Here is a 22,079-nt window from a genome sequence, read left to right on the forward strand (position 1 = left end):
TAAAGCACTCCAGAGGAACCTAATTTTGTTGCCAAAGAAAAGAGTCATAGACTAGGCAAGGTCAAATTTTAAGAAAAGTACTCAACTTATTCTCACTCAAACTGGACCCCGCATTTTGATTCTGTACCTTCCCCACAAGAGAGACTTCATTAGGACTTTGCAGAACTTTCTTAGAAGTCCCACACCATGACATAGATGAAGACAAGTGGTCTACACTACTGCAAAGCTTTACAAGGGGCAGAAATATTACATATTTCCTTCTCATTGCTTAGCAAACAGGTTTCATATTTCATAAATGTGATTTTTATAGAATATATCATCATATTCTATAGATGAAATAGGCATAGAGAGATACATCATTCATCTGATTACATGGAGGTTTTCTCCAAAAGCCTGAGTCCTAATTTCTCACATTTCCATTTTCTGTTCCAGGGAGAAGCTATTTGGGCAAGTTTCATTTTCCTCATCTGTAAAATGGAGACAAAAATAGGACCTATTCCTCATGGGATTTTTGTTAGGATTAAATAAGTGAATATATATAAAGCACTTACAAGAATCCTTGGTACATAATAAGAGCCATGTAGATGTTTGCTATGATTATTATTATTTATTTGAGCTCAGTACCTCCTCCTTTACGAGTACTTTGTGACACAATCATTTGAGAAAAATGAACTTTCATGGATTTTGTAAAGACATGAGGAATATCACTTTCCAGATATCTGAGAGCTCTGATCAATGGTAACTGATGGTGTCTGGGCTTTTTCTCCCTCAAGAACTAAAAAATATAAACATTTATTCCCAATTCATGGTATTACTTTCAATATTGACATTAAAATAAGTAACTGCTGATTTCCAAATCTCAAGCTTGTTTTAGACAATACTTTAGAAAATGCATCATTTTACTAAAGCAAACAACTATAAGTAGTGGTTCTAATAAGTTGGTTACAATATCCATATTGTAAATATTTTCATTTTCTTTTTTTATACTATATTTAAAAAGTCTTCAGGATCTTACTCATGACAGAATATAACTTTTTTAAGCCTCTTGTTAAACTTAGAACATATGAGTTCCCTACTTCTAATGTAAATAAACATTTTTTGAGTTCCCTGGTAAGCACTGCCTTGACAATTCTCAAGTAAATTTTCTAAGGGTATAAATGATATCCTCAACTTAAGGTGGCCTATAATTCAACCATGAGCAAAGATTTATGTGGACACAAAATCCTGTATTCACATAAATCCTTATTTGTATAAGGAAGGATCTCTATATATCGATATGAATACATATGTGTGTGTTGATATGCATATATGTCCACATATATACTCTCTTAAAACCTTCCATCTATTTGGAAATACATATTCAGAGATCAGGCAGGATAATCAAATCAATTTTCAATAGCCAAGGAGAAGAGTATGACATTTTTTAATACCTGCTATACTGTCATGCAACTCTTTATTCTTTATTATCTCTGTCAGCTACTACTAGGTGCCTAGTAGACAAATGCTAGTCCTAGTCCTAACCATTTATTTCTATTTGGAATTATTTCAAGCCTAACTCTCTAGAACTGCTTGAAAATGCTGCCCTGATATGTTGGCCTTGTACCTTGGAGTGAGTCTCGGAATAAGGGGAGGGGGAAAGGAATCCTTAGGCAGAGACAATTTGGCACCTTTTTTGAGGGAAGCCCATCTTGATTTTGCCTGCAATGCGCACAAACACAACTTTGAAACACCCTCCTTCCATTCCGAGAAATATGTATATGTTACCAGAAGTGGTGTATTTTGTTGCCAGAAGCAGTTTTTGCTGCATGCATCAACTTTCACTATATTCTTGGCAACTCTTTCTTTTATGCCAGTCCCAGACATCAGCTAACAGAACCCCTTAACGAACAGATGTACTGAAGAAATGCATCAATTCATTATTTGTTACAGTTTGGGGTGTCTGTCCTATGGGTTTTCTAGCCAAAGGCTTATATGTTTCCCAAGAGAAATTTACTTTCATGAGAGAAGAAAATTGAGGCAAATCACTGCTGTTGGACCCTGAAGTCAGAGACACTGGTTTGTTGTCCTTCTGTATATGCGAACTAAAAGCCCACAGTGAAACAATCGTGGTTCCAATCCGTCTCTCATTCTTTCCCAACGTGAAAATTTACAAATGAAACCAAATTTTTCTCTGTCAATAGAATGTGTATGATTACAGCTGTTCATATTTTCACTGTAATGAAGGGCTGCACATTTAATTGTACGATTTATTAGAGACTGTACTTTGCTGCGTACATGCAAAACAGTTAATCGACATCCAAAATGCTGGTTGTTTATTTTGACATTAATGATCATATTTCTTAATTTGAAACAAAAAGCATTTGGGGAAATGTATTTTGTTTCCTCCAAATAAGAAATTAATAATTTCAATGTAAGAAATAAAAAGGGCTAGAGAAAAAAATATTGATTTATGTATGTAAGGCAGGGGAAAAAATAAAGATGCTTAAAAAAAAAGTCCATAATCCCCCATTCTGCTGGAAACAAGAGAGTTGATTGCCAGCTTTGTTTGATTTCACAGAGATCTCATACGAGGCTGGGTTCATAAACAGGTGAAATGATGGAGTTTATTGCAACGCACATCAACACTGAAACTAAATAACTGTGTTGCCATCTCAGTCCCGCTGAAAGACGGATGGTAAACTTGACCTGCCGCTGGTACTATCCGATTGCCATTTTTTATTCCCCCTTCGCCGCCCCCCCAGGCTGAGCCACGTTGAGTAAATGCATGTGCACGGTCAGGTCAGACCCCGGGATCGGGTGAAACTCCGTTCACATTTGCATACAGGCGGAGTCTCACAATGAAAGCCCATCTGTTCCCGTCTCGGAGTACAAATCGAGTGTCACCCAACTCACTGCAAACGACAGCAGCATGGCCATTAGATGGAGGAACACTCAGCTCAGGTTACGGATATGGAACTGCTGATTTGGGTTTAAATACCTGATAACTGAAGACTTTTCATTATATGTGAACAAAGAATGAACTTTGAACTGCTCAGGAGAGACCCTCTCCCCACGTTGGGCATCCCCAGTTCTATCCATTACTAACACTTAACTGCTATATTTTCCATTGACTCTATTTTTGTATAAAAATTAGCTAGGCTGAATGTCACAACGTCCTAAATAATTGCCTGGTTTCTCTTTTTTTTTTTTTTTCTCGGAAGGGGAAGGGTAAGAGGTGGAGCAGCGAGGGATGTTGTAAATAGAAAATGAACTCTGAACTCCGTATGCCCTCAGAGGTCATTAATATCGTGGCAGTGTTGTTCCTTGAACTTCTAAATTTTACCAGGGTGGAAATTTTAGTTGCCAGAGTTTAACCAAAGTGTGAACTCCCCCCCGCCCTTTATCTTTCCCTTCCAAACCCATTCAGTTAAAGTGAGGCACCTGCCTCCTAGGGTCTTCACTCACGGGCCTGTTTATTTCAAAATAGTTTATCAATCATGATCTGTGTCAGAGATTATTTTTCTGTTAAAATTTGGCAAATACTTTAGAATTTACAGGCAGAAATCACCTACACTCTGGCACAAAAAGATAGAGTTGTTCAAGAAGAAACCCCAGGATAATAAGCCCATCCAAGCACAGCCATGATAAATACAAAGAAAATTATCAGCAAAAATATGGGTAGGCTTTCATCAAATGCCTTCTTCTCCTGTTTTATGGCAAGAGTCTATTTCTATGAAAATCTTTCTGAGGAAGACACAAGCATCTGGCTGTGTTTGGTTACTTGTGCTTATATTTGAAATATTTCTATATTCTGTTACATGAATCACATTTAACATTAAAACACTATTTCAGCCATTAGTCCAGTTTGGTTGGGCCCCAGTGCACGCATGGTGGTATGTCCTCACATGCAAACTGTAGAGTAAAGAGATTGGCCAGTTTTTCTTTTACTACTTATGCTTCTTGGTTTCCAATCAGGAGTAGTGTCACTGTATGAATTGCAAATGTAGTACTTGATTGGGTGAAAAAATATTTTTAAAATACCTGCAAGAACTTTCTGATTTGTCTTAAGCAATTATGTGATTTTTTTCTCACACATATTTCTTTTTCTTAAAACACTAGAACAATCTTATAGAATATGGTATGTTGGGATAACACATGGAATCTAGAATGTTTAAAGGCCATTGGGCCTTAAAGGCTGTGTCTCCTCACCCAGGGTTTCTTTACCACTATGTGAAACTATGTTCTTATTGTTTGTCCTTTAAAAATAATACCAGGGTAAAGAAAAGATTGAGGGCTTTTTCTTTTTTCATTCCATGCAAGAAGAGCTTACGGTCAACCTTAATGGAGGTTCTACATGCATTAAAAGAGAGAATAGACCCTTTGTTTCAGAAGAATGACCAAGACAGGGGTGAATTTTGGTTCCACTTGTCAAGTTTAAGGGGAAATTGAATTCAGGAAAGGAGAGAGAGAGAGAGAGAAAACCCCAAACAACTTCCTTAGTTGTCTCTTCATCACCTCCAATCTTAAACTTATAACATTTTATTGTTATCCTATAAACAAGTAAGGAATTTGCATTAGGGGATACTTGGCCATGTGATATCTTGGAGATGGGCTGTTTATTTGCATTCCATGTAGCTGGGTGTCTTGTGTGTGATCAGTAACAAAGGAGAAGAAACCAACAAGAAGGAAATACAATACTAGAAGTTTTCCTTCTGTCCACATCAGGAGAACATGCCCCATTAAAGAGATGTAGCTCCTTTAATTCTATATCCCTAATGGGATATGAATGAGAAAGATTCTTCTTGTTCCAAAATGATAAAATAACTTGTTTATAGAAATATTAGTTGCTCGATTTCTTGTTAGGCACTATTGGTGGTGGGGGGGTGTGAACAGGAACCGAACCTTGAACTTAATTTCCCCTTTGAACTCATGACCTTTGACAAGATTCCCCATGCGTTCCCCTTCAGACAAATTTCATCACAATTACAGTCCCTTCCACTTGAGTTAAAGATATATAATCATTGATTTGACCTAATTACCTGATACATCCCTTTCTTTGCAAGGTAAAAGCTAAATGTGTGAACAGAAGCTGACCCGTGAAGTTCTGATATCCAATTTTTATTCTAATTATCATAGAACACTTTCAGTCTTACTCTATTTTTCTCAAGTTTTCTTTTGGCCCCTTCCCTGAACCCACTATTCCTTCAAATTCAACAATGCCCCCTAGGTTTCAAGCTGCTTGGCAACAGACCTTCAAATGCATTATGCGCTACATGTTCAAAGTGTCAATTTTAAACAAAAAACTAAAGACTAACTCTGCATTAGAAAGTCGTCACTAATCCCCGTCTTTCATGAAAAAGTCTTCTGAGGAGATAAAAGAGTTGGAAACTAGAAAGTTCCCACAAGGTTCTGAAATTATCTGACTTCTTAACATCAATCTATTATGATTCAGACTCTCTCCTAATAATTTACAAACTTCAGGTTATAAAGCAGACACAGGCAATATCAATAGAGTTAGTGTAATCAATTTAAACTATGGGGGATTGTATTTTTTAAAAGGAGTATCTATGTATGGGGGGTGGCGATGTCTGCTAAGTTCAGTACAACAAATTCTAAGCAAAGACTTAAATAAGAAAGCTTAAATCATGGAATATATTTAAAAAAATAAAATGTGATTTAAAAGCAAAACTAGCGTTGATAGAAACTATAGAAGTTGACTACAAAAATGAATATGTGGTAATTTTCTCTACCTCAAGTTAATTTTTTAAAGGAATAAGCTGAAACCACAGAGAGTTTTTATTATCTTATCTTAGGCTATTGGAAATAAAGATGAACTGCAAAAAGTTAAACAGCAAAGAGTAAATGAAGAGATCATTTTCATTTCTTTATGTCATAGTTTACATATAAGGACATCATGTTCTCTCACAAACGAAATGACAGTCAATTTTCCTTTGTATCATTTTTGCATCATATCACTAATGCCTCTAAATGTTAACAAGTATTAAAGGTGGAAGGGACAAAAGTCCTGGAAAGAACACACCTATGAAGTCAGTAGATCTGCTTATTTGTTTATTTATTTATTTTTGTGCTGGAGCTTGTTCTATACTCTCTTATGAAATTAAACAACATTGAAGGGAAAAAGTAATCTTTCATCTGACCATCACTGTGGACCAGCATCCTGAATTTTATTCTCAGGAATTAGTTTTAATTATATTTTGAAACCAAAGACCTAAGCAAACAGGAAGGGGAAAAAAAATATGTGGCCAAATTCTCTAAGTAGGAAATTATCACTGAGGCACTGAGGCAAATCTCTAAAAGATTAACATTTTATGTTGTCATTTGTAAGTAGGGTTGGACAGATATCACAAAATAGGATAGGCTGGAAGGTTCCCACGACACTGGGCCATTAGGTAGAATTTCTAAAGCGAGCAGGTCAAATCTGCTACGTTTCTTCACTTAGAAAAGTACAAAAATTATAGAGAGCTCTGAGGAATACTTGAAAAATGCCTGATCTCTACTCCCACTTCTACCCAAGGACCTGGAGTATAACCAAGGAAGTGCAGAGGAGTGTCAGAGCTTCCTTGATGAAAGCAACACATAGCCAGATGGCTGGGATCCATGTTAAAATCACACCATCGATTACAGAAACGTTGCTTCTAATTCTTATTTCACTATCATAAGGACCTTTATCAATGTACATTGGTATTGGTATACCAGGCAACACTCTAGGAAACAGAGAGGAATAGAGTGCCCATTCTGTGAAAGAAATACTAGATTTGACATTGTTCTGAGCCTCAAGATAGTTCAATGACAAATGGATGGATGGACAGAAAAATATAACTGAAAGAAACTTCCCTCACTTGCAGATCAGAATTCCAGGCTTCAGGAGTAAATTAGAAATGTGTAATCATAATAATTTTAGGATTGACACAAACAGGGATAGAAATACTGGAAAAGCGTATTCAGAGAAAAGGATAAATATTACATCCCTGGGGTGGGAGGTACTCTGAAATGATCCTCCACAGTCAAGATTCTTAATGTGGTATCTGTGAACACCCTGAAATTATATGCAAATGTGCATGTGTGCTTGCCTGTGCATGCTCATTTTTATGTCAAGAAGAACCACTGCTACATAGTGATAAGAAAAGGAATAAAAGCACAAAAAAATAATTATTACAATTTCCAAAGAAAAGATGTCAGAAGCCAACTAACAGCCACCACCATCTCTCATGTAGAACAGTGGTTTTCAAACTTTTTAAAATTAATTGCTCCAATTATAAATTTTTTATTAGACACACACACTATATATACACACACACACTATATATGTGTGTGTATATATACACACACATATATGTGTGTGTGTGTATATATATATTTATAAAATATATACATATAGTACTAATAAATACATTCATATGATAAAAGGTTAATTTCTTTCTCATATACAGGTTGAGTATCCCTAATCCAAAAAACTGAAATCTGAAACTTTCTGAGCACTGACATGATGCCACAAGTGGAAAATTCCACACCTAAGTACTTAACACAGACTCTGTCTTGTGCACAAAATGATTAAAATTATTGTGTAAAATTACCTTCAGGCTATGTGTATAAGGTGTATATGCAACATAAATGAATTTTGCGTTTACACTTGGGTCCCATCCCCACAATATCTCATTATGTTTATGCAAATATTTCAAAACCCCCAAAAAATCTGAAATCCAAATACTTCTAGTCCCAGAGGTGGCATTTCAGATAAGGGATACTCAACCTGTATATACACATATATTCTAATATTTTCTTCCTCTCTGCTGTGGATCATCCAGCACACCTCACTCTGGTCTCTCCCCTCTTCCTATCCCCTTTAAGATCAATTCTACAAAGAGTGATTAGAGAAATCTTATACCATGCCAATCTCTTACCTAAAATTCACAATATAATAAAATCCAAATACCTTACGATAGCTTTTTTTTTTAATTCTTATAGAGACGGGGTCTCACTGTTACTCAGGGTGGTCTCAAACTCCTGATCTCAAGCGATCCTCTCGCCTCGGCCTCCCAGAGTGCTAGAATTACAGGCGTGAGCCACCACATCTGGCCTTACTATAGTTTAAAAGGCCCTTCATGACTTAGTCCTTTCTGGCTCTTCAACCTCATTTCCTAACATGCTGTCTCACTCATTTGGCTTTAGCCACACACATTTCTTGATTATTCCTTGAACATTCTAAGATGAGTTCTACCTCAGAGCCTTTGCATCTGCTACTCCCTATACCCCGAATGCTCCTCCCTCAGATCAACACCTGGCTTGATTTCTCACTTCATTCAGGTCTCTGCTCAGAGGTCTCTGATCACCCTGTCTCAAAAAGCCCCATGAACACCCTTTTCAGTCATTCTCCATCTCATTGCCCTTCAGTCTTGTTTTGTTTTGTTTTGTTTCAGAGCATTTAGCAAGGCCTGACATTATATTACATATTCCTCCCAGTAAGCTCCGTGTGGCTAGAGGTTTTGTCAGTTTTCATCTCTGTGTCCCCAGTACCTAGTCTGAGGTCTGAGGTCTTGCACGTAGTAGATCATCAATGAGAAATGAATAAATGAAGAACAGTCAAAGCAACTGACAAACATTCCACCTGATGTTCATTTTCAAATGAACCTCAAAAGAACATTCACATAACAGAGGCCACCCCACTAAGGAGAGCTATCAATCAAAGATGGCCAAAGATGAGTTCTATCTTTCCTCAACTCCTGTAACACTGAACATTTCCTGTAACATCTTCCTTATGATACCTGTCACTGTTTCTTTTGTACCATGCTTATTTGCATACAGATCTTATCTCCCCTAGTAGCCTTTGTGGAAAAAAATCCCAACCTGATCTGTCATTTTGTCTCTTACCACATCCAGCATGCAGCCAGTGTCCAGCCCCTGGGCTGTGGGTAGGGCTGACAGTCACACCCTGGTCACGACAAAGTAAGGCCCAGCTGCTCATGTGGAAGCGGGGGCCTCAGTCCCTTGGAGTCACAATGTATAATGATCCTTGACTTCACACTCAAGTAGATGTTCATGGGCACTCATCTGTTCACAAGGCTGAATGAAGAAAAAAGACTCCCACTGGAAGTGAATCTGTGAAAAATCACCAATTCCTTGTATGATAATGGAGGAAAACAACGATCTCAATGTTGATATGATAAAAGAATAATGAACACAAATAAAGAGTAAACTTGAATGATCGGATGACCTTCATTTCTTTTTTTTAGAGGTCAATTCCCAAACAGAAGTAGAAATACCACAAACATGGCACTTAAATAATCATTTTTAGTGTGTATATTGTATTGAAGGATGAAGAAATGAAAGTGCTCAGCAAAGCATAATTCTATACTTAGACTAGTAGGCTGGTCATATAAAATGTCCATTAAAATCTCTTTTTGAAAGAAACTCAGATATACTTGGATATGAATAATTTTCATGTGCCAAAAGTTAAATAAAATGAAACTTGAACCCAAATGATAATAGGCAAGTCACTTAACACTTCTGCATCTTAGTATCCTTACCTATAAGTCAAAGGAACTGAAGTAAATAACTTCTTCAGATCTCTTCAGGGTCTGAAATAATTCAAATATGAATCTAGTTGGGTTTTTCAGGATGCTTCTGTGTTTTCTGCTTATTAATGGCTGACATCAGAACCCATATTAAACTCTCATGAGACATTAACTTAGAGGGAATTATAGAAGTCAGCAAAAACAGAGAAGAAATCAAAGGGTAGAGCAGAGGTAGAAACTGAAGCACTTCAAGAATAAAATAAAATGGAATTCCATGAAGAAAAAAATGCAATCAACAGGTCTGGGAGAAAAGTAATCCTAAAAAGAGGAAAGGTTTAGAAAGTATAATACTGTAAAAGACTTTATGCCAACAGAGAAGGGCAAATGAGCTTGCAATATGACACACCAGCAAAAACAATGATTTCTAGATTTCATATAACAGCACCATAATTCATAAGGGCCTAGGAAGCCATTCATGTTCCTATATTCCTTGTGTAGGAATTGCCATATTGAAACAGATCACTGGTCCATCCCTTTCACCATGCTGCCCTGACAGTGAACAGATGTTTTAGAGGAAAGCTCTGCTCTCACCAACTCAAATCCAATAATACACCTAATGGCGCAATACTATATCAAGAATATCATTTCTTTTCAACCTCAGATGGCAATTATCTTATACCCAAAGCAGGAGGCTGGCTCACTTTGATTTCATGCTGGGTGGCCCACTTAAGAGGTCCCACTTAAAATTACATCAAGGCTGCTATCTTCCTTCACTTGGCTTTTCTGACACACTAAGCTACTTATACAATTTGCTGTCACCACTATCCCTATTAGGCTCTCAAGAGTTTGGAATCATGTAGGTATAATACAAATGGTTGTATTTGTACTAGTAACTGTCCTTTTAAAAATCCTTGCTTTCTTAAAAATTAAGGTTTTCTATTATTAGCTTCGATGTGTTCAAAGACTTGAGAAATCCCAATTTAATATAAATAATTATCTTGAAGTGAAAACAAAAAGGAGAAATGAACCTTTGATGTTGGAACAAAACCATAAGTACACATAGTGGTGAGAATAACGTTTCAATAGAAATTCTCTAGAACAAATGAGGTTTTGAGCTTTGTTGTTGATGGTTCTCTGACAGAGCGAACAAAATAAAAGAAACAGACCGAATGGCAAAAGGAGCCAATCAGGAGTGTGAAACTGGAGCTATAACTCAGTCGTTTCTAGTTCCCTACAGATTCAAATGTCTATTGCAGAAGCACTTCAGCCATAAATCCCAGGGTCCTCTTACCTGTGAAGGATTCTCCTTCAGGAAAGATCTTCACCTGCTACACCCTTTCCATAGCCCTAGAGCAGACAATCTAAGAATCAGAGCTACTAGAATGACATTTAAACGGATGTGAAAGAAGAGGGGAAGCCTTTTCCCAACCGGGAAAATAATGACAAACGTGGAGAACCCAATCATTTTCTCCATCAGGGTATTTTGGACATAAGAAATAGCAGTGGATCACAGTAGTCAATGATGTTGTTCCACACCCTGATTGGAACAGTGATATTAAAATTTCAAATATTGTTTTGAGAGGACTCCTCTCTTCTAATCAAAATTCTGAAGGCTTGATAAGAAAGCTTACGACTAAATATCTAAAATATTCCTTATATGAAAACCATCTACCAAATGGACAAATAATCCCATGGTCTTTTAGTAATCGACAGGTGAAAAAAACTGAGGAACAAAATTACCAGGATATTTCATGAAGTAAGAGATCCAAAGGCATTAAAAGATAACCCAGAAACAAAAATAAAGCCAAAAGGAAAAAAGGATGAGTTTCCTACCAATGATGTCTGTTACACTGAGAAATAGTCTCTCATGGACCACAAATAACCAAATAATAATTCAAGAACATGTCACCAGGAAAACTTCAGCCTTAAATTTGAATTAAATGATCTTATTGGTATGTAACTTGTTCAAGACAGAGAGATGGCTAGCCACCCTATTTTAGAGATTTTCAAGGAACAATATTCCACAATGGTCTTTGGTATCTACTCATCTTTCTGTTTCATCATTTTTAAAGGTAAAACGCTCTCCAGTCCACCCATGCCTCCCCATTCCCTTGCCAATGACATGGAAAGGTCCTCACCACTGCTCATTAACACTACGGCAAGAATCTCCTAACCTTGTCTCTATTCCCCTCTTCCTCCCAAAACATAGGCCTGATCAACTCAATCTATGATTTTAAAAAAATAATAAATTCACAGCTGCCTACCACCTACAAAATAAAGGTTAAACACAGTCTTCACAATCCATACCCAAACTATTTTCCACCTCTATCTTCTCCTGCTCCAATCTGTGCAGTCTATGCAACAGCCACACCCTACTACTGAACTCTACCCAAGGACCCCCTTCGAATGTCTCCTTTCATCTTTGCTCATGATTCATTATCTGCCTAGCATTATCTTTCCTTCATTTTTAACTGCTGACTATATTTCGAGGCCTAATACCTTCTTGAAGTTTCTGTAGAATTTCCCACTCAAGACAGATCTTACATTTCTTTGTTCTCTTACCGTATTACAGAATTACCATATTCTACCTTCACTACTTTTGCACATAAAGCTATTTGTAAGCCACTGGAGGGCAGGGATAGTCTTGCTCTCTTCTTTATTTCTTAGCCCAGAGCTTGCACAGGAAGAGACTCAAATGTTTGCTGAATTGTATTATGCATATTTGTGTATGCATATTTATTTAGACTCGTTTCATTTGAAACGTGGTTCATTTGCAGGGGGAAATTACTAAAATCTGTGATAAAGGGAAGTTCGCTGACAATTACACTCAAGGTATAACAGAAAGAGTGGCCTAGATACTTAAGTTCTTTTAGCTTTGCTACTTACTGATTGTTGCTCAGTCTCTGAGCAAGTGGCTGCTATACCTTGAGGCAGCAAGTCTGTATTCCAGGCAGGAGGAAGGTAACACAACAAAAGGAAAAGCGAAGACAGGGGGAGCAAAGGGCTTTCTCAGCTTTCTTATTTTGGAAGAGACACTTCCTCTAGTGACTTCACTTTACACCTGGATTGCCATAACTGTGTCTGTGGCCACCTTAGTGCAGGTTTGTCTAAGAAGACAAGTATTTTCCACTGGGCACATGGCCACTGTGAAATCAGGTTTCTATAAATAAGAAATAAGGTGGAATGAAGGCTGGTAGACAATTAGCCAAGTCTGTCACAACTTGGAAGAGGGAAGATAGTGAAATCAGTAAGTTTTCAGACAACAGTAAAACGAAGCTAGAGGAAAAAGAAGCCAAGTTAACATGGACAAATTCCAGAAAAGCCTCAGAAGACTGCATCAATCCCTGGGCAGAGAAATGGCAGATAAGCTCCAGCATAGTTAACGTATTTTTAGAACTGGGAAAACATACAAGAAATTTTATTCACAGAATCTAAATTATTCTTAATGGATTATGGACACTCAACAATTAAAACTAAAGGAGAGTTTTTCTCTTAGATCATTAGAAAGTGATCCTTAAATACATTAGTTAAACAGACCGCTCCAGGCAAACAGGGCACAAAATTCAAGACATTATGACAGAAAGCATTGTGACCTTTACCTTTAAGTTTATTTATTTTCAAATGTATTTAACAAACATTTAATAATAATGTGCATTAATAATGATAATAATAATGATGATGAGTGCATTTATTGAGCATTCCCATGTGAAAAGTACCATGCCAGATGTTGGAGGCTGGAAGAATGAGAAAAACACAAAGTTGAATCAGATATTACCATTAATTTCAAGAAGTCATAATGAAGAAGGAGATACATACGAAAGCCTAGACAAGGAAGAGGGATGGAAGGGACGGTGCTGAGTGGGGGCAGATTCCAAACAGGGCCACAGGTGCTGGGATGGCTGCTGCTACAACACTCCTCCAGGGATGGACAGAGTCCTCCTCCCAGGTCTGGCCGGCATATTTTAAGGAACATCCAGATCTTTACAAACACGTGCTATACCTGTTCTTAGCTCCTTATATGTACTGTTATTGTGCACTCTCACGTATCCTCAGCTGTCATTCAACACTTATTTAATGTCACAACTTCCCACACACTCATTTGGAAAAAAAAAAAAACGATGATCTTTTATTTTTAAAAATAACATGCTCAAAACAGCAAACTTAGGAGATACAGAAAAGCACGAAGGAAAAAAAAAACCAACCCATAATCTAACCCAGAAAACCCACTATTAACATTTTGGTATTTGTTCTTTCTACAGTTTTCTCTCCTGCCTTTTTCCTTTAATATATCATGAACATTTTCCTACGACAATAATGACTCTTCTACTGACAACATGATTTTTAATGGCTGCACTGCATTCCATCATATGGATGTACTATAATTTATTAAACCAATCCCACGTAATTAGACATCTAGGTTGTTTCTAATTACTTGATGTTCTAGGAGTTGTATTGGCTTACTTCCTTAGACTAAGTTCCTGGAAGGGAAACTTCTGGGTCTAAAGCTGTGCATGTTTTCAAGATTTTTGAAAAATAACTTTCATTTTTATTTTTAATTATCAAAAGTATACATGTTAGCTATATAAAATTTAGAAATAAAAGCATGACAAAAATATTTTGGTGAACAGCATTATAGTCTTTTCTATGTACACATATACATGTATTTCAGAAAGTGGGAGCTCACTGTATGTGTTGTTTTATAACCTTATATTTTCACTTAATAAAGTATGGACGTCATTCCATAATCATTAAATAAATATTCTTCTACAAATACAATTTTTTTTTTGAGACAGGGTCTCACTCTGTCGCCCAAGCTGGAGTACAGTGGCGTCATCATAGCTCCCTGCAATCTCAAACTCTTGAGCTCAAGGGATTCTCCTGCCTCAGCCTCCCAGGTAGCTGGGACTACAGGGGTGCGCCACCAAGGCCAGCTAATTTTTGTATTTTCTATAAAGACAGGGTCTCACTCTTGCTTAGGCTGGTCTTGAAGTCCTGGCCTCAAGCAATCTTACCACCTTGGCTTCCCAAAGTGCTGACATTACAGATGTGAGCCACCATGTCCAGCCACAAACACCACTTTTAAAGGCTATATATATTCCATTTCATCTGGTAGTAGGTCAGATATTTCTTCTGTTTCAATTTTTGTAAATAAGTCCGAAATGAACCCACTTAAACATTGTTATGTATACTTATTTACTTAAAGTACATTCCTCCAAGTTGAATTGCTAAGTACGAACAGCATTTACATTTAAGGTTTTTGTTACATTTTCCCCAATTTTCCTCTGGAAAGACTATACCAAAGTATATACCTGCCTGCAGTGTGTGGCCACTTCTTATGCTTTTGCCCCACACTGAGTATTTTTACTTATTGTCACCCAATGGTGATTGGCCTGATAAATTCCTATTGCTCTTTTAAGACATAATTGAATAACGTTTCCTCCAGGAGGCCTTCCCTGATCTCCAGTTTCCTTTCCAGGTATAGTTATTGCTCTTTCCACTATGCTCTCATATCACCATTTATGTTTCTCATTTTTAGTGCTTACTACTCAGTAGCCAACCTACTCGTTCACACACTTTCTTCCCAACTAGTGTATGTGCTAATTCTTGTAGGTGAGGGTCATGTTTTATTCACTGCTGTCGTCCCAGTGCCTGGTTGTGTCTGACACACACAAGACACCAACAAATGTTTGCTGATGAATGTACAGATTAGTGTCAGAATTTCCCTTGTTTTCCTGCAGAAGATGCTGCAAGTTTGGCTTTGATATAACATGCTGTACAAAAATCCATAAGTATCAAACAAAAATAGAAAGTATCCAGGATTTTTAAAGTAAAATCTAGAGGGAAGCATTTATTAGTAGAGCAATAATTATGGAAGGGAAAACAGGCATATCTTTCCAAATTTTGACCTTCTTCAATTTCAGAATCCTAGGCAAAAGAGCTCTACCAGATATTAATAAGCAAAAAAGTCTTAATACTATAAATAGCTTTCATTTTAAAAGGGAAATTGTTTATTAATTCAGCCAAACACACTTTGCATTGTCAAAAATGTGTGCACACACACCTATCACCATCTTTGTGTGCAAAAACTGTAAATTTCCAATTTCAACCAAGTAAAATACAGGGAAACATAACAATAGTTGTATTAATACTATGGCACTTTGTAATCCTGTCAGGGATGTAAAGCATCAATAATTTGACCTTTATTATAAACAACCTGGTGATGAACATCCTTGTACATACATCTTGCTCTTTGCTAGAACTGTCCCCATAAAGGAGGGAAATGCATCTGTTTGTTTTAGTATGGGCCAAACTAATTAAAATGCCTGTCAAAATCTTCCTGTCCCATATTATTCTTGAAACTTTGATGAGTTCATTTATTTCAAAGCTAGGGAAATAGAGATGATAAAAACAAAAAGAACTATATAGCCTGTGGGAAACTCTATAGGTCAAAGGCTCAGGCTCTTCAATCTTTTGGAGCTTCAGAATTGATTGGAAATAGCATCTACAAGGTTGTCTCTCATTGGAATATTTTTTTCTGTGAACCCTGTAAGTGAAGAGGTGATTTTGTTTTAAATGGTTTCTCTAGACCAAATCCAAACACTTCGACATTACAGCTCACATAAGTGCATTCTTTTCATATTTGAAAAAATTTTTAATGTTTATTTTCATTCTTTTTTTTTTTTTTTTTGAGACAGAGTCTTGCTCTGTTGTCTGGGCTAGAGTGCCATGGCATCAGCCTAGCTCACAGCAACCTCAAACTCCTGGGCTCAAGCCATCCTCCTGCCTCAGCCTCCTGAGTAGCTGGGACTACAGGCACACACCACCATGCCCGGCTAATTTTTCTATTTTTTGTAGAGATGGGATCTCACTCTTGCTTAGGCTGGTCTCGAACTCCTGAGTTCAAGCGATCCTCCCGCCTTGGCCTCCCAGAGTGCTAGCCACCACCTCCCAGCCGTGAGCCACCACGTCATCATTCTTATGTTCATTGTAGATCAGAATTCAGAGCAGGACATCAATACATACCTAATAATTTCTCCCCATAGGTTTTTCTAGATTATTTCCTATTCTGATGATCACAGAACTTTGAACTTGAGTATTATCAAGACTTACAGAATACCAGGAACCATAAATCTCCAAAATGCTTTTTTTCCGAAGAACCATTTTAAGTGATGACCCAAGGTGTGTAGTAAGAAAGCTGAATGGGCAATGTTCATTCAGAGAGTAATGACCATTAAGTCAACACACTAAAGAGCAACTACTGCTATTTCTTTTTAAAAATGTTTCAATATATATTTTCCAAAGTGACCACTAAATATTAAGCTAATGGAATATTCTGTCAATTTCAGTACTGAAAGGTATGAAGTTCAAGAGACAAGTGACAAAGCAGAAAATAAACCATGATTTTCAGATTGGAGTTCTAATACATCTGCACCTTAATTTCTCTTTTCTTTTTAGAACAATGTCGTCCATTTAAGAAATTTTGCTATGTTTTAAAAATCTCTTAACCTACATATGCCCTTCATCCTCTTCTTTTCCTTTTAATTTATCCATTGAAGTACCTGAAATGTTGGATTGGTAGTTTCCCACCATTTGCATTTTGCTAACTGCATACGTGCAGGGCAATTCAGCATGTTCTTCTGTCCTGTTTCTCCTGCAACACGGCAGTTGGATCCAGAGGCTTGATAACCCACGGTTGACTCTTATTGTGCCTTAGTTTCTTACTGAAATACGGATACTCACACGTGAAAGCATTACAGCTCACTCTGATGTCTATACTTATCACCACAGAGGGAGCTGAATGCTAAGAAACCATCATGGTGAAAGGGTGATCAGAGACCAACACCCTGCAACTAACTGTCTGGCTTCTGCGTGGGTTCCAGCTCTGATACATGTGAGACGTGTGATCCCAGATGAATCGCATACTCAGTTTCCTCACCTATCAAACCAGAATACCACTCAGCTCATGAGACTGCTGTGAGGGTTAAATGGGGTGATGCATTCAGACAAGATGTTTAAACTGTAAAGTGCTATAAAGTGTGCAAATTAGTGACAGTATTACTCATTAGCAGGGGCTTAAATACTTTTATAATGAAAAAATATTTTAATGTGTTGGAAAATCTATCTCTTGAGAAAGATTAGATATGGCGCTGACTCGAAACAAGGAGATGATCTACATGACTTAATGAATACTTATGAAGGAATAAATGACATCCCCTTTCCCGGAAACTTACAGCCCTATGACTCAGGAGTTCTATAGGATGACAGCCTTGTAAGCTTCTAACCTACACAAACATCTCAGTACTATTTAAACAACTTACCCCAAAGCCACTCATCAAAATGTCAAGTAATGATTTACAGCGGGTGAATACTGAAAAAAAAAATGCTGATTTTTATTTACCTTTGAATCTGTGCAAATCCATTAACTATGGATTCTAATGCTCTTCTTCAAAGCACTTTGCCAGGTCACTTCCTTTCTTCCACTCCACATCCTGTTTTCTCTGGACTTCTCACATAAATTTATTTGAGGGCCCTTCTGCCTATGCACCTACCTTGTACCTCTGACCTTCTCCTCAGCCTGAGGCTTCCTTTCTACTCTCCTTTGCCCACCAAACTTCCATCTGTCAAGCAGTTTCTGAAATACTATTTCCAGGTACTTTTGACTATCTAGTTAAGCCATTTTTCTAGAGCTCCACTCTCTAATATGGTAGCCACTAGATATATGTGGTTGTGTAAATTAACTAAAAAATTAAATTTTTAAAAAATTTTGTTTCTTTTTCTCACCGGCCACATTTCCAGTGCTCAAGAGTTACCAATGGTAGTGGCTACTCTATTAGACAATGCAAATATTATAGACCGTTTCCATCACTGCAGAAATTTCTATTAGACAGCACAGTGCTACAGTCCCCTTTCCTCTTCCTCTTCTCACAATCGTGAAGACAACAGGGTATAGTGGAAGAGATATGAGTTTTGAAATTAGACACCCTTTAGCTTTTGAATATTGGACTTAAAAAGTGACTATAAGAAATTGTATAAGTGCCTAGAACCTGCCAGAGTAGGTGTTCAATTAATGGTAGCCATTATTAATACACTACTGCTTTTTCAAGTAACTCCGGAGTCTCTTTGTTTTCCTTTTGGCAGTGTACACAAGTATCTGGAGGAGTAACAACAAATGTTACTTCCTTTTCTGTGAGGCAGTGTGGTACACTGGGAAGATTATGGGCTTTCAAACTACAGAGACTTGTTCAAATCTTGCCTCTGCTACTTTATTAGATGAGAACCTTGGGCAAGTTAATCTCTCTCAGGTTAACTCAGTTAATCTCAGTCATGCTCAGTTTTTTCATCTGTGATAGGGAATAATAATAATACCTATATTGCACTGTAGTAATGATGATTAGAGGTAATGTATGTAAAATACTATGTCTGGCACATGGTAGGCATTCAGTAAATTTATTATACGAAGCAGGTATTATTAATTCACCTTACAAAGTGCCATGTATTCAGCATAGTTATGTGCTAAGTAAGTGATTGCTGTTGTTGGTAATGAAGGTCAGGCTAATAAATCTTTTGTAGGATGGTGTTTATCATTTGTTTAAATACTTCTCCCCAAATCAGGCTTTCTCTGGTATTCCTAGGATGCAGGTAACTAAAGTCCTTCTCTGTGGCATTATCAATTCCACCTATAATAGTTATCTTAAATTTATATGATACAGAGGGAAAAAATTGAGTATTCACAATTCATCAGACAGGCTTTAATTTACCATTACTCAGTTGTTTTTACTACTGTAAAGGCATTTATGGAGTGGCATGCTGGATTGGAACTGCAAAGATTGGCATAAAGAACTGTCACGATCACTGTTACCAGCAAAGGCTGCAGCTTAAAATTCTGCCTGGACAGCAAGTCTGAATATGCCATCAAAGCATAATCCAAGAGTCACAACTCAGAAAAGAAAAAGAAAAATTCAAAACCAAATAACCAGAGATTAAACTTATACATGGGACATTGGAGGGCTGGGGGAAGGAGAAGGGAAACATTTTGTAACCTCAGACTGTCTTTCACATTCATGCTGCCAGGAGAAGGGCAAATAAGAACTGACTCCCTCTTCCTTCTAGTAGATGGCACACCCCAGGTGACAGCACTTTTCAAAGAGCTGTTCTATTTGCTTGAGTTGTCTTGTTCCATCAATTGCTAGAATGCTGTAGGTCTTTCTAAAATATCTTTGGGGGAGTGGGTAGAGAGTGGTGAATGTAATAGCCAGTCATTCCCCAGGAAAAAAACAAAAACACAAAGAGTGACCAAGTAACCAAATAAAGAGAGCTATGAGTTCAATAACCAGGATTGTCCCATGGTGAGGATTCTGTTATCGTTCAGCACGATTCTTTTATCTCTCCGAGACAATCAACCTTCAGCCAGAGGAGTGTAACCTTAAAACCTCATAACTCAATTTAACATAGTGTTAAAGTTTGGGGGGATATTTGTCAGTGCTGAGGCTGATATAATCAGTCTGAGGGACCCTAGAACAAAGAGCAGTGGGTGAAGAACATGTCACCTCCATGCACATTTGTTTCCTTGATGAACAAGGAGCTATTAGCTGCAGAGAAAGCATTATCTAGGTGAAGAATGATGCCGATTGTTTTAGCTGCTTCTCCTGAAATTGTGGAGTAGAACACAGGGTCCCAGCGAGCTAAGGAGCAGTTTTGTTACTGTGGTGTTGTGGATTTTTAAAAAAATTTAATTTAATTTGGCAGAGGATACAGACACATAGCTATTCCTCAAGAGCAACCAGAAATTAATTTGAGACATAGATCTCTTTTAACCTCTGCTCTTACCTCATTAAATCAAAAAAGTTTTAAGATAATCATATAAGACTTGAAAAAAATCTAGTTAGGTTAAACGCTAGCTTTCATGCAAAATTCAAGAAGAAAGGCTATATATGGCCTTTTTACTAATAAGCTAGTTAATAAAACATCTAAGGAAGGAGATAATATATTGACTGAACATGTGGCTTTTTGAAGGGGCAGGTCCATCTTCAAAATTTAATTCTCAATAAATTATAAACTTTAATTGTGAACTTCTATATAAAATATTATTTCTAAACTTATCTTCCCAATACGATTTTTTCTACCACTTAACACAGTCTCTGCACATTATTTTCTAAATTAATCATTGCTCTTACCGATTCTAAGTAGAAATGTAACCTGCAGTGCATTTTTTAAAACTTCCTCATGATTTTAGCTTGTTTTTAAAAAAGTGCTCTTAATTTTTAAAATTAAATTTCTTATTTAAAAATATTTTTTCTTTAATTTTACCATTCAGCACGGTTTATTATGTAATTACAGCTTTACATCACTGATAACATTTATAAAAGAATAGCGATATTAACTCATCCCTGAATGCAAGTTCCAAAATTTCTATTCTCATTTTTGCTGAATAGGCTTACTTTCATCATGTCTTTTCACATGTTCTCTGGAAATGCTGGACTATGAACTGATAATTTAAGTCACCATCTTAGAAATCCAGAAACTTTTATATAACAAACTTATTAAAATATATTTCAGAAACTGAGCTTCAGACAATAACATAAAATATCCACTTTTATCATTTAAAAAATGACCAGCATATCTCATTTTAAAAGGATAGTAAAAGTTTCTTAATCAAAAACTTCTTGGGGATTTTTTACCGCATGGATTTATTGTAAACCTGCTGCATCTGCCAGGCCAGTAAAACTGCCAGCTCACCTCAGTCAATATCTCACATCAAGATGCTACGTTTTAAAAATCTTCTTGATCGGGTAAATATTATAGGATATATTCTTTTCTAACTCTGCAGATATAGCTTTCGTGGAGACATTTATGAAAGCTGAAAGGATTGAGGGAAAAATAAAACCCACACTGCTTTTTAGTTTTTTAAAAAAATTCTTTATTGGAATTTCAATAATTCATTTAGCAGAGTGTGCAAAAAATTTCATTGAAATCTTTTCTTAATTTTACACTTTTGCCACATATTGAAAACCATACCCAACATGCTCTTATATCACTTGGACTGAAAAACATGTTAGATTATTATGAGTGATAACTTGGGAAAGAGTTTAAAGAACATTATAAGTAAATCAGACAGAACTCAATTTTTGCCTATTCTGTATAGCAAAAGTAAACTTAAAAGTTGTGAAACTTTTTACTAGGTCGTGGCTTCTACAGTGCTAGACCAAGACCTCTGCAATATCCTGGAAGGTGATTCATCCTGTAACAGTCATAATCTCGATATACAGTATATCACACTGTAACAATCATAAGTGAACTATAAAATGTGTCACCATTACTTACTCAACTGCCAGAATTTACCAAGTCACCACTTGTGCAATTTCAGCTATTTTCCTTAACTAACTTCTTAAAAACAAACAAAAAGAAACAACAAAATGAAAGAATGTAAGAAGCAACAAAAATGCTGACGGGAAGGCTAGCATTAGATATAAAATGCAACCACCCTAAAAGCTTATAATTAATGTGCCTTCACAAGTCAGTTATTTTTGCTAGATCTATTTAGTGGAGTAGACTCACTTTGCTAACTCA

At 36.8% G+C, this 22,079-nt stretch overlaps 1 protein-coding gene across 2 annotated transcripts in view; it reads right to left on the minus strand.

Moving 5' to 3' along the window:
- SKAP1 (src kinase associated phosphoprotein 1) overlaps nt 1-22,079 on the minus strand; it is a 273,972-nt gene that overhangs the window by 154,401 nt on the left and 97,492 nt on the right. The gene's annotated exons all lie outside the window — the stretch shown is intronic.

This window comes from Propithecus coquereli, unplaced genomic scaffold (assembly GCF_000956105.1).
Source record: "Propithecus coquereli isolate 6110/MARCELLA unplaced genomic scaffold, Pcoq_1.0 Scaffold119, whole genome shotgun sequence".
Lineage (NCBI taxonomy): Eukaryota > Metazoa > Chordata > Mammalia > Primates > Indriidae > Propithecus > Propithecus coquereli.